General features: G+C 41.7%; 1 long non-coding RNA gene across 1 annotated transcript; it reads right to left on the bottom strand.

The window, feature by feature from the left end:
• Positions 1-337: 337 nt before the first annotated feature.
• On the bottom strand, positions 338-2191 carry LOC118354591 (uncharacterized). Its single transcript, XR_004815402.2, has 3 exons — positions 2063-2191; positions 1521-1643; positions 338-1411 (listed from the first exon to the last, which is right to left on the bottom strand). It is a non-coding gene; the product is annotated as an uncharacterized LOC118354591 (long non-coding RNA).
• Between the last annotated feature and the right edge of the window lie 7808 nt (positions 2192-9999).

The following is a 9999-nucleotide window of genomic DNA, read 5'->3' as shown; positions in this document are numbered from 1 at the left end:
TTAACTCAATAACACACAAAAAAACCTCTGCTCCTTTTGATCCTGTCTATTTCAGTTGATGTCACAAAATTGCCTCTATATGCATTTTTGTCCACAGACTGTTGTTTTTGTATGACTAGTCTCTTAAGTCTGTAGAAAGCAAAAAGTAGAGTTACAGACCAAAGTTAGAGTAATAGTAGCTTTCATAATTATAAAATGTGTATCTACTTTTACCAGAGATGTTCATTTCTTTATATAGCTTTGAATATATCTAGTGCCCTTCAGCTTGAAGAACTCCTTTTATCCTTTTTTTTTTTTTTTTAAGGACAGATCTAGGGGTCATGAATTCTCTCAGCTTTAATTTATTTTGGGAATATCTTAACTCCTCTTAGTTTTTTGGAGGGCAGTTTTGCTGGAAACAGAATTTTTGGTTGACAGCTTTTATTTACTTCAACACTTTGAATTTATCAACTCACTGTCTCCTGGCCTCCAAGATTTCTGATGAGAAATCTGCTGATAATATTACTAGGGATCCTTTGTATGTGATGAGTCACTTCTTTATTGCTGCTTTCAAGATCCTCTCTTTGTCTTTTGCTCTTGAAAGTCTGATCATAATGCACCTTCCTGTGGGTCTCTTTGAGTTTATTTTACTTGGAGTTCATTCTGCTTCTTGGATGTTTGTATTCACGTTTTTCATAATTTTTTGTTGTTGTTGTTTATTGTTCAGATAAACCCTCTGTCCCTCTTTCCTCTCTTTGCTTTCTGGGACTACCACAGTGCATATGTTCATGAGCTTGATGGTGTTGCATAGGTCCCTTGGCTGTGTTCACTTTCTTCATTTTTTTTTCTTCCTCAGATTCAATAACTTCAATTGTCCTATCTTCAAGTTCATTGGTTTTCTTCTGTCAAATCTGCTCTGAATCACTCTAGTAAATTTTTAATTTCAGCTATTGTAATATTAGTTCCAGGATTTCTTTTTGGTTTCTTTTTTATGTTTTCTATCTATTGATATTTCATTTTCTTCACATGTTGTTTTCTTGACTTTGTCCATGTCTTTTATTAACTCTTCAAGTATTTTGAAGATCGTTTTAGTTTGTCTAGTAAATCCACCATTTGATATTTCTCAGGGATAGTTTCTGTTCATTTATTTTTTCCCCTTGAATGGATTATACTGCTCTTTTTATGGTGTGCCTTGTGATTTTGTTGTTCTTGTTGTTGAAAACTGGACACTTGCATCTTATAACGTGGTAATTCTGGAGATTCAATTTTCCCGCTTTCCCAGGGTTTGCTTGTTGTTGTTGACAGGTGTCTCTCTGCCAGGGATGTAAGCTTTAGGTGTAAACTTAAGGTCTTCTCAGGTCTTTACTGAGTTTATATTTTTCCTTGTTATATGCTGTTGTTTGAATATCCTGGTCCTTAAATGTCTGGTTCTCTAAAGGGGTAAAAAGTGAAAAATGAAGGGAAAAGGGATTCTAACATTTTAAATCTTTATGAAGTCATTTCAGCAGGAGAGGGAGTGGCTTCCAACAATGGCTGCCCACCTGTATGTGTGAACCTCCACAGTCAGAAGTAGCAATCAGTGATCAGACCACAGATTCCTGTTACTTGGAGAACAAGGTCCTTGGTGTCCAATATGGCTCTCATAAGTTGTGTGTAAGCTGCTCCTGGAATGTGGAGAGAGATACTTGCCATGAGGCTGGAGGTTGAGGGATGAGTAGCTGCTACTGGCCCAAGAGCTGAAATTGACTGAAATTAATTTACAATTTACTATCCAAGCCTTCCCCTGGCAGTTGCAAACCTTCAGTAGTCTTTTGATATGGACTGAATTAGGTTCTCCCAAAATTCATATATTGAAGTCCTAACACTCTCTGTGATTGTCTTTGGAGATAGGATCTTTAGAGAAGTAATTAAAGTTAAATGAGGTCAAAAGGGTGTGGTTCTAATCCAGAGGGACTGGTGTCTTTCTAGGAAGAGAAAGAGATAACAGAGCATTCTCTCTCTTTTTCTCTCTCCCTCTTTTCCCACCACCCCTCTCTGCATGCACAGGGAAGGCCATGTGATAACACATTAAGAAGACAGTTACCTACTGAGAAGAGAAGTCTTAACAGAAATCAAACATGATGGTTTGGCACCTGGATCTTGGACTCCTAGTCTCTATAACTGTGAGAAAATACTGTTCTGTTATTTAAGCTGCCAAATCTGTGGTATTCTGTTATGGCAACCCAAACTGACTAATACATTTCCAGAGTTCTAAAAGAGTTATGTCAGATTTTGTGAGTGTAATTTTTGTGTAGGTGGGGAGAAGGATTCCTGGTACTTCCTTCTCTAGTTCCCTATCTTAAAGACTTTCCAGAGGAATAGAAAAATTGCTGTTTATCTTCAGTGAGAAACCAAATGTTATGTGGGGCACAGCTTTGTGAGTTTTCTGATTTTATATAGTTTGTACTTTTAATTGCAGATAACTGTAGCAAAGTAAACGATTCTTGTAGCTTGACATGGAAGTTATTTCTGTTTTGTGAAAAGACAATCTGACTTCCCTTATCACCTCTACCACACTCCATATGTTTCAGGATTATTGTATGTTATATTTCAATTTTTTTCCTCTATAAAAATTATATTCATTCGTTGTAAATCAGACTTCACTGAAATTTTAGAAAAAAAGTTTAATCATTTTTCTTAAAAACATTTTGTCAAACATTTGTTTTGAAATGGCTTTATTTTCTTTATTTTGTATGCAGAGAAACAATCACATTTTTGTGTCAGATTCTTATTATTATGAACTCTCATCAGACCCTCTATATTTAAAAATTACAAGTAACAAGTTAACAAGAATCATTAAGTCTTTGTCATGTACAGATAGTTTTTGTTGTATCTTAAGGCTTGCCTGAGGCTCTGTGATAAAAGTACAGACCAGAGATTATGTCTTCAACAAAGACCATCTCAGTGACTCATGGAAGAGGTGTACCAGGTAGTTCAAACTACTGATACTTCAAAGAATAGACTCTTGGGTACAGGCTTTTGACGATGTTTAGGCTATGCCTGTAGGCTGAGTCAGGATTTCCAGAATATTTTAGTTGAGACACATATGGCTTCATGAAATAATAAACCAAGAACCAGCAGAACAGCAATAATTTCATAGAACTGAATGAATTAATGAGAGAAATTTTATTGTAACTATTTGGTATACTGTGCATTTGTTTCAATGTTCTATTTTCTGGATATAAAAGGATGCTTTTTTTCTTCTAAAGTTCTCTGTAGCCAGCCCTCGTGGCTCAGCGGTTTAGCGCCGCCTACAGCCCAGGGCCTGATCCTGGAGACCCAGGATCGGATCCCATGTCCGGCTCCCTGCATGAAGCCTGCTTCTCCCTCTGCCTGTGTCTCTGCCTCTTTCTCTCCTCTCTGTGTATTCTCATGAATAAATAAATAAAATCTTCTAAAAAAATAAAGTTCTCTGTAATATACAACAATTTAGTAAATTTCACTTTGGTAAAGTGAAATATAACATGTAAAATTATATTAGATTTTCACTGTTCTCACAGAATTCAGACTTACTAAGTCTCCTTACTACTTTAGTTATTTGCATAGTTTCAGTAAGAAACTGTCTTAATTTCTACCAGGATATAATTAAACAAATTGATGGTACAACCAGGGTTTTTCTGGAGTGTCTTGTTTGAGAACAATGCTCACTAAATCAGGTATGACAAACCGCTTTTAAGGACTAAGGTTTATACAATGTCTGCATAATCGTGCAAGCTGGCTCACAGAGGCCAGACTTGTTAGTGTTCTAGGTTACTTCCTGGTGGTTTAGGATAGTTGGGACACGTCCAGAAAAGAATTTAAATTTATAGGACTGCAGGAGAAATCTGGTAGAGAGAGTTTCTTGGGTGTGGTTTTTCTAGCTCTAGAAGAGCAGATAATAGAAGTTCTTAATATCCAAGCTGATCCTTTATACAAAAAACTCCAGTAAAAAGCTAGTTCTAGATGCTTCACAGCACTCTCAAGGAGGCCTGTGGGGTAGTTAGCACTCTTGCTGCATCTGTGGAAATAACCAAGCCAAAGCCGATGAAAGCCTCATTTTGTAGTCAAGAATCATCTTTCTTTGAGACTAATATGATTGTGAAGGACGGACACTGTCAGAAAAAAAAAAATGTAATAGAATTTGAAGTGACCAAGAATATTCTCTTGTCCTCAGTGGAAAACTAGTGTTTCATGTATAACCTTCTGAGTTATCTGATTCTGTGGGGTTGACAACTTTCATGCTCTTTGAGCTATTTTACAACTCTGAAAGTCGTAGGTAAATGATAGCAAAGCAAAAAATGCTTGCCTGTAGACATAAATTCTGTGTGGTAGAAGACAATTTAGTTCCACTGTCATGGAAAAAAGCAGTTTTTGTATCTATTTGACTTGGAAATTTATTTCACAGCCTGTATTTCTGTTCTTAGAACTAGTGTAACATCTTACTTACTCCTAAATGAGTTAAATAAAATCTTTGACCTGTGCTTATTTTTATATTTGAGTGAAAGTAATGCTTGTACCTTAAAAAAAATATAACCTTACTACTTCTCCTATTCCATTTATTTAGTCAACATTCTATAAGCATTTTGCTATATGCTAGACTACTGTCTTCTTCCCAAGGAACCCACAATTTAGGAAGAGAGAGAAAAGTAAACCAACAATTACTGTGTAGTGTTTAAGGTCTGTGTTAGAAGAGGCTGCGCAAAGGTCTAGGAGCACCGAAGAGGGCTGAGTTCCATGCTCTTGTCAGAGTATGAGGTTTGTGTGTCTGGGGAAGAGCGAATAAGAATGTGTTGTTGGGACATAGCCACTTGGAGTGTGGCATATCGATGGTAGCAACTTAACTCTAAGTTCATACCCTTTCTCCTGAGAGATTTGGCTGCTATTGGAATTTGCAAGGACAATGCCTTTGTGGTTCCTCATTGACTGAAGCCCAGAGACATTGGCTGCTGTGATGGTTAATTTTATGTGCCAGCTTGACTGGACTGCAGGGTGCCCAAACATGTGGTCAAACATTATTCTGGGTGTGTCTGTGAGGGTGTTTGTGGATAAGATTAAAATTTGAATCAGTGGACTGAGTAAAACAGATGGCTCTTCCCAATGTGGGTGGGTCTCCTCCAATCCTTCTCAGGCCTGAATAGAAAAAAAAGGCTGACTCTTCTGCAAATAAGAGGGAACTCCTCCAGTCTGACTGCTTTGAGCTGAGACATGAGGTTTTTTTTTTCCTGCCTTTGGGCTCATACTGAAACATCGGCTCTTCTGAATCTCTAACTTGCCAACTGGAGATCTTGGGACTTGTCAGTTTCTATAACTGTGTGAGCCAAGTCCTTATAATAAATTTCCTTCTGTATATATATTCTAAGGGGACTGTTTCTCTGGAGAACTCTGATTAATATAGCTGCCTTGGTCCAGACTGGCTCTCTCTCTCCTCTCCCTCTAGCCCCAGAAAAAACAACAACAACAACAACAAAAACCCCCTACTGCTCTTCCATTTGATACTAGTTTTTTCTTGATATGCCACAGGATAAACCACAGACTGAAGTTCTGTCGCTAGACCACTCTTAATCCCAGTTTTTATGTGTAATTTTTACAATATAAAAACATTGCAGTGAAGATGGGACAAAACTACAATCCACCTTAAAGTAAGCAGCTCCTGGACTTCCTTTGGATGTACTTTGTGTCTCAGCTGACGTGTTTTAGCTTGCTCATTCACTCTTTTGCCACTCTAGGTTCTCTCTAGGAAGGCCTGCCTAACACCAGCCCTGCTAGATTTTCAGTGTCCCTCCTACTAGGCCAAGGATGACTTTAGCACCTCTCAGGACTTGTCTATGGATGTCTGAGTGTGATCTAGGCTCCCTCTCTATGCCAGGCTCCTCTGGAGTCCTGCTTCTGCCCAGTATGCCATTAACCATGGCTCCTTGCTTTGGGCAATTTTGCCTTCTTTTTCTTTGCCTTCATTTCAAAAGAATGGTCCCCCAAAGATGTCCACATCCTAGTCCTTAGAACCTATGACTGTGTAGGTTACCTCACAAAGGAGATTTAAGGTTGCAGATGGCATTAAGGCTGTTAATCAGCTGATCTTCAGATAGGGAGATTATTCTGGTAGGCCCAGTATAATCACAAGGTCCTTAAATGTGGTAACTGGAGACAGAGGAGAGAGTTAGAGAAGGAGATGTTAAGGTTATCTGAGTGATATTATTGGGAAGGATGAGGCCTCCAGTTGCTGGCTTTGAGCATGAAGGAAGGGGCCACAAGCAAGGAATGTGAACAGCTGATAGAAGCTGGAAAAGGAGCCTCCAGAGGGAACACCTTGGTTTTAGTCCAAGGAGACCCCTTTTTTGACTTCTAATCTTGAGAACAGTAAGATAATACTTTAGAGTCATTCTAAGCCACTAAATTTATGGTATTTTGCTACAGTAGTGATAGGAAAGTACTACGCAGACTCCTTTCTGAAATGGATCTTCCTAGAAGCTGCCGGATCCCAGTGGCCAAGGACAAATCTTTGATCGTGACTTATTCCAACTTATTCCAGCTGCAGGCTGCATTTGGTTACTGTTGGGAGTCTTCTTTACCCACTGGATGGCCTGTTGATCTTCTGTCCTCTTGCCTGAGGGGGATTTCTATTTCTGAGCTCAGTGGTCAGGAGGGCCAGCCTCATGGATGGACAACGGAGCCCTGTGCTCAGAAGAGCCCCAGGCTTGGAGTCTTGTACTCTGTAGTGGCAGTCTTGAAATTCTTAATAGTTTTATCTTTGAATCTGTGCTTTGCAAGCTAAGTTCAATGGGACAATGGAGTACGTGCCAGCCCTTAAAGCCTTGGCTTCTACAGGATTCTGACTCTGCCATCTCTTGCCTCCTTGGAATGGGTCCTCGGTCACTGGCTCATCCACCCCGAGTGCCCCCTGGGTGGCCCAGAGCAGGGACCTGGGTGCAGGTTCCAGGAGGAGTGGAGCCCCTATATCTTGAGGTGGGCACAGTTTGTCTTCACCCCAGCCTGGCAGCACTATGGCTACACTGGTGGCAGCTGGGAGGTATAGGGTGAGTGGCTCACGTATCCCTTATCCAGATGCCTGGCCTTTCCTGCTCTTGTCAGAGTATAGAAGTGCCCTTGGGGTCACTTATCTGCTGGGGATTGGGGTATCAGGCCTGTGGGAAGTGAAGATGTCTGCCCTCCTTTCTTGCTCCCAGCCAGGGCCGGGTGCCTCCACCCAATGGTTGGTGGAGAGGAAAGCTGGCATTCAGAGTTGCAGGATGGCCCTGCCTCTGTGAAGGTCTACACTCACTCTGTGAGTGCCCCGGCCTGAAGATGCAACACATGAAATGGCAAATAAATCTACCATGACAGATTGACAGAGTGAGCATGAAAGAAAAAAAAAAAAGGCTTTGTATGGGGCACCTGGGAGGCTCAGTGGGTTAAGCGTCTCCCTTCAGCACAGGGCGTGCTTTCAGGTTCCTGGGATAGAGCCCCGTATTGGGCTCCCTGTTCAGCAGGGCGGGGTCTGCTTCTCCCTCTGCCTCTGCCCCAATACCTGTGCTTTTTGTTCCACTCACTCCATGTCTCAAAAAAAAAAAAAAAAAAAAAAAAAAAAAGGCCTTGCATGTTCATGCACTTAATGGCATTTTTATGCTGCTTTTTAAGCAAGAGGACCTGCAGTTTCTTTTTGCTCAGGGGCAATTTAGGAAGCTGATCTTTATGATCTGGCACATTTGACAGATCATCCCTGTGCCCAAGGAGCAGTGGCTGGTTCTCAGTTGGTTTGGCCAGCCCCGTTCCTCAGCTTCTCCTTCATAATGCATTCATCAGACAGCGATGCCACTGCTGTTATTGCACATCTATGAGGGAAGAAAGCTTCACGTTCCAGAAACAGTACTGGTGTCCCAGAGCAGAAGGCCTGATTGGGTAGAAAAGATTGACATAAGGAAAAAACAGTCAGGGAATAATGGAAGCCAGGTATCAGCATGGGTTATACTTGTGTCTCCTATAGAAAAACAGACACATTTGAGACAGGGTCAGATAGCTTATCAATTTTTATTATTGTTTTTGAAAATTGCTGAATCCAATTGGAATCTTTAATTTGAAGTGAAGCATTATATATTGTTTTTAATCTAATCAATGTATGAGCAGCGTCCCTGGAGTAACAAAGTTGTAAATTGCTGCTGGCTAGATCCCTAGACAAGGTCCTCCAAATCCGTCCTCGGTCCCCTTGTTAGGTCAGCAGTGAGTGACATGAGGAGTCATATCAAGAGCTCAGTGACCCCTGGGCCAGAGGGCACCTGTGTCACACCAAGGGTAAGGGAGTGGAGGGGATATGATGAGTTGGACCCACCATGTACTGTGTGGGTGAGACCAGGCTTCCGGAGGGGCTGCCAGATAAGCAGACTCCAGCTGTCAGAACCCCTCCAGCCTGTGCACATGAAGGGCTTCCAAAGTTCTTTCGCATGTCGTGTCTCCTTTGGCCCAAGATACATGGATGCTATGGCTGAACTTTTCCTCCTTTAAAAGAACCTGAAAGAAAAGACATGTGCACACAGAGGAATTTTTGACCTAGAGAAGAATAGGAGTGTTCTGGCTGCTGGCCCCAATGAACCCTCATTTATGATGCTCACAGAAATGTCCCTCCGTGTGATCGCTGAAGCGCCAGAGAGCAAGGGTTATGCAATGCCCAGCAATGGGACTCTCTCCACGGGACTTTCTGATACATGGTCAGTAGTAAGTAGGAAAGGCAACAACAAAAGCCCGATCAAGCAATTTGGATTTTCCCATATTACCTTGGTTGTCTGTCTGGATTAATAAGGCAGGGTAGTGTGACCTCCTGCTTGCCATGGTTCTGAATCAATAAATAAATCATTAGGTACTGACTAAATCAGTGGAGTCTGAGCTGGGGGCCACAGAACCCCAGGCACCAGTGTACTTGGATATAGCCCTGCTCTCTTGCTCTTGGCCTATGCCTGCTGGAGCTCTGGGTGCCTCCCAGGTGTCCTCACCCCCTCACGGTGCCACTGCTATCCTGAAGCTCCTCATCCTGTGAGGCCAACTGTCCCAGCATACTGTGTACAGTCTCTAGAGTCAGAACAGATCCCAAGGGGCAGTGGGGGAGGGTGTTTGAGAGGAGAAAGGACTATGCAGGAAGAAAATAAATGAATGTTGCTCTTGCCTGGATCTGCCTGAGAGCCAACTTTGATTTACAACCTGGTGTTGTCTCAGCAGGATTACGGAAAGGGGGAGAGGGCTGGCTCATGACATTAGTCTCCACTGCATTGTTTCCAGGGTTGTTTTTTTACTTTTGAAGAGAAGACCTGTCTCTCTGACACTCAACTCTGCCCTTTCTGATCTAGGTCCTACATCCATAGGTCCCCTGTAGTGACTAATCTGTTTCTCCTATGAAAAGGAAATGGCCATGAGAAACAGGGGAAAGCTGACTTGCAAACATAAGCAGAATGTCAGCTCTAGGTCATATCTAAGAGCTGTGCTGTCTAGTTAATTAATAAATATTAATTTAATATTAATTCATCAACTTAATTAAAAATTACGTCCTCCATTGCACTAGCCCCAGAAGTCACATATGACATTAGGTTACTGGGCTGGACCGTGCAGATGTAGGGCATTTTCCTCACTGCAGTAAGTTCTGTTGGATGGCGCTGCCTCAAAGACCAAAGGCTCAGCTGCTTTCTGGGTGGGGAAATTGGGACTTGGACTCCAGGTTAAGTCCTCCGATCAGTTCGTCATTTGAAGCCTCCAGCAGACAAGAATTCAGGCCACACATTTCAGTTGCAAGAAGATGGCTGTAGTGAATAACAACTTCCCTATGGTTTTGGAGGAAAAAAGTCTCTAAATCCTTGAGATGATTGTGTGGTTTTCCTGAAAGCTGATGGAGAGGGGGGAAGCTGTTTGTTTTTAATTAGTTTCTTTTTGTTTGTTTGTTTGTTTGTTTTTAGGAGGAGAGTCAATGTCTGAGGCCATAAAACAAAATCAGAGGGCTCCGTGGCTGGGTCTGCAAGAGGGGCT

The sequence above is a fragment of the Canis lupus genome, chromosome 4 (assembly GCF_003254725.2).
Source record: "Canis lupus dingo isolate Sandy chromosome 4, ASM325472v2, whole genome shotgun sequence".
NCBI classification, from domain to species: Eukaryota; Metazoa; Chordata; class Mammalia; order Carnivora; family Canidae; genus Canis; species Canis lupus.
This window is presented reverse-complemented; position numbering and strand designations above follow the sequence as displayed.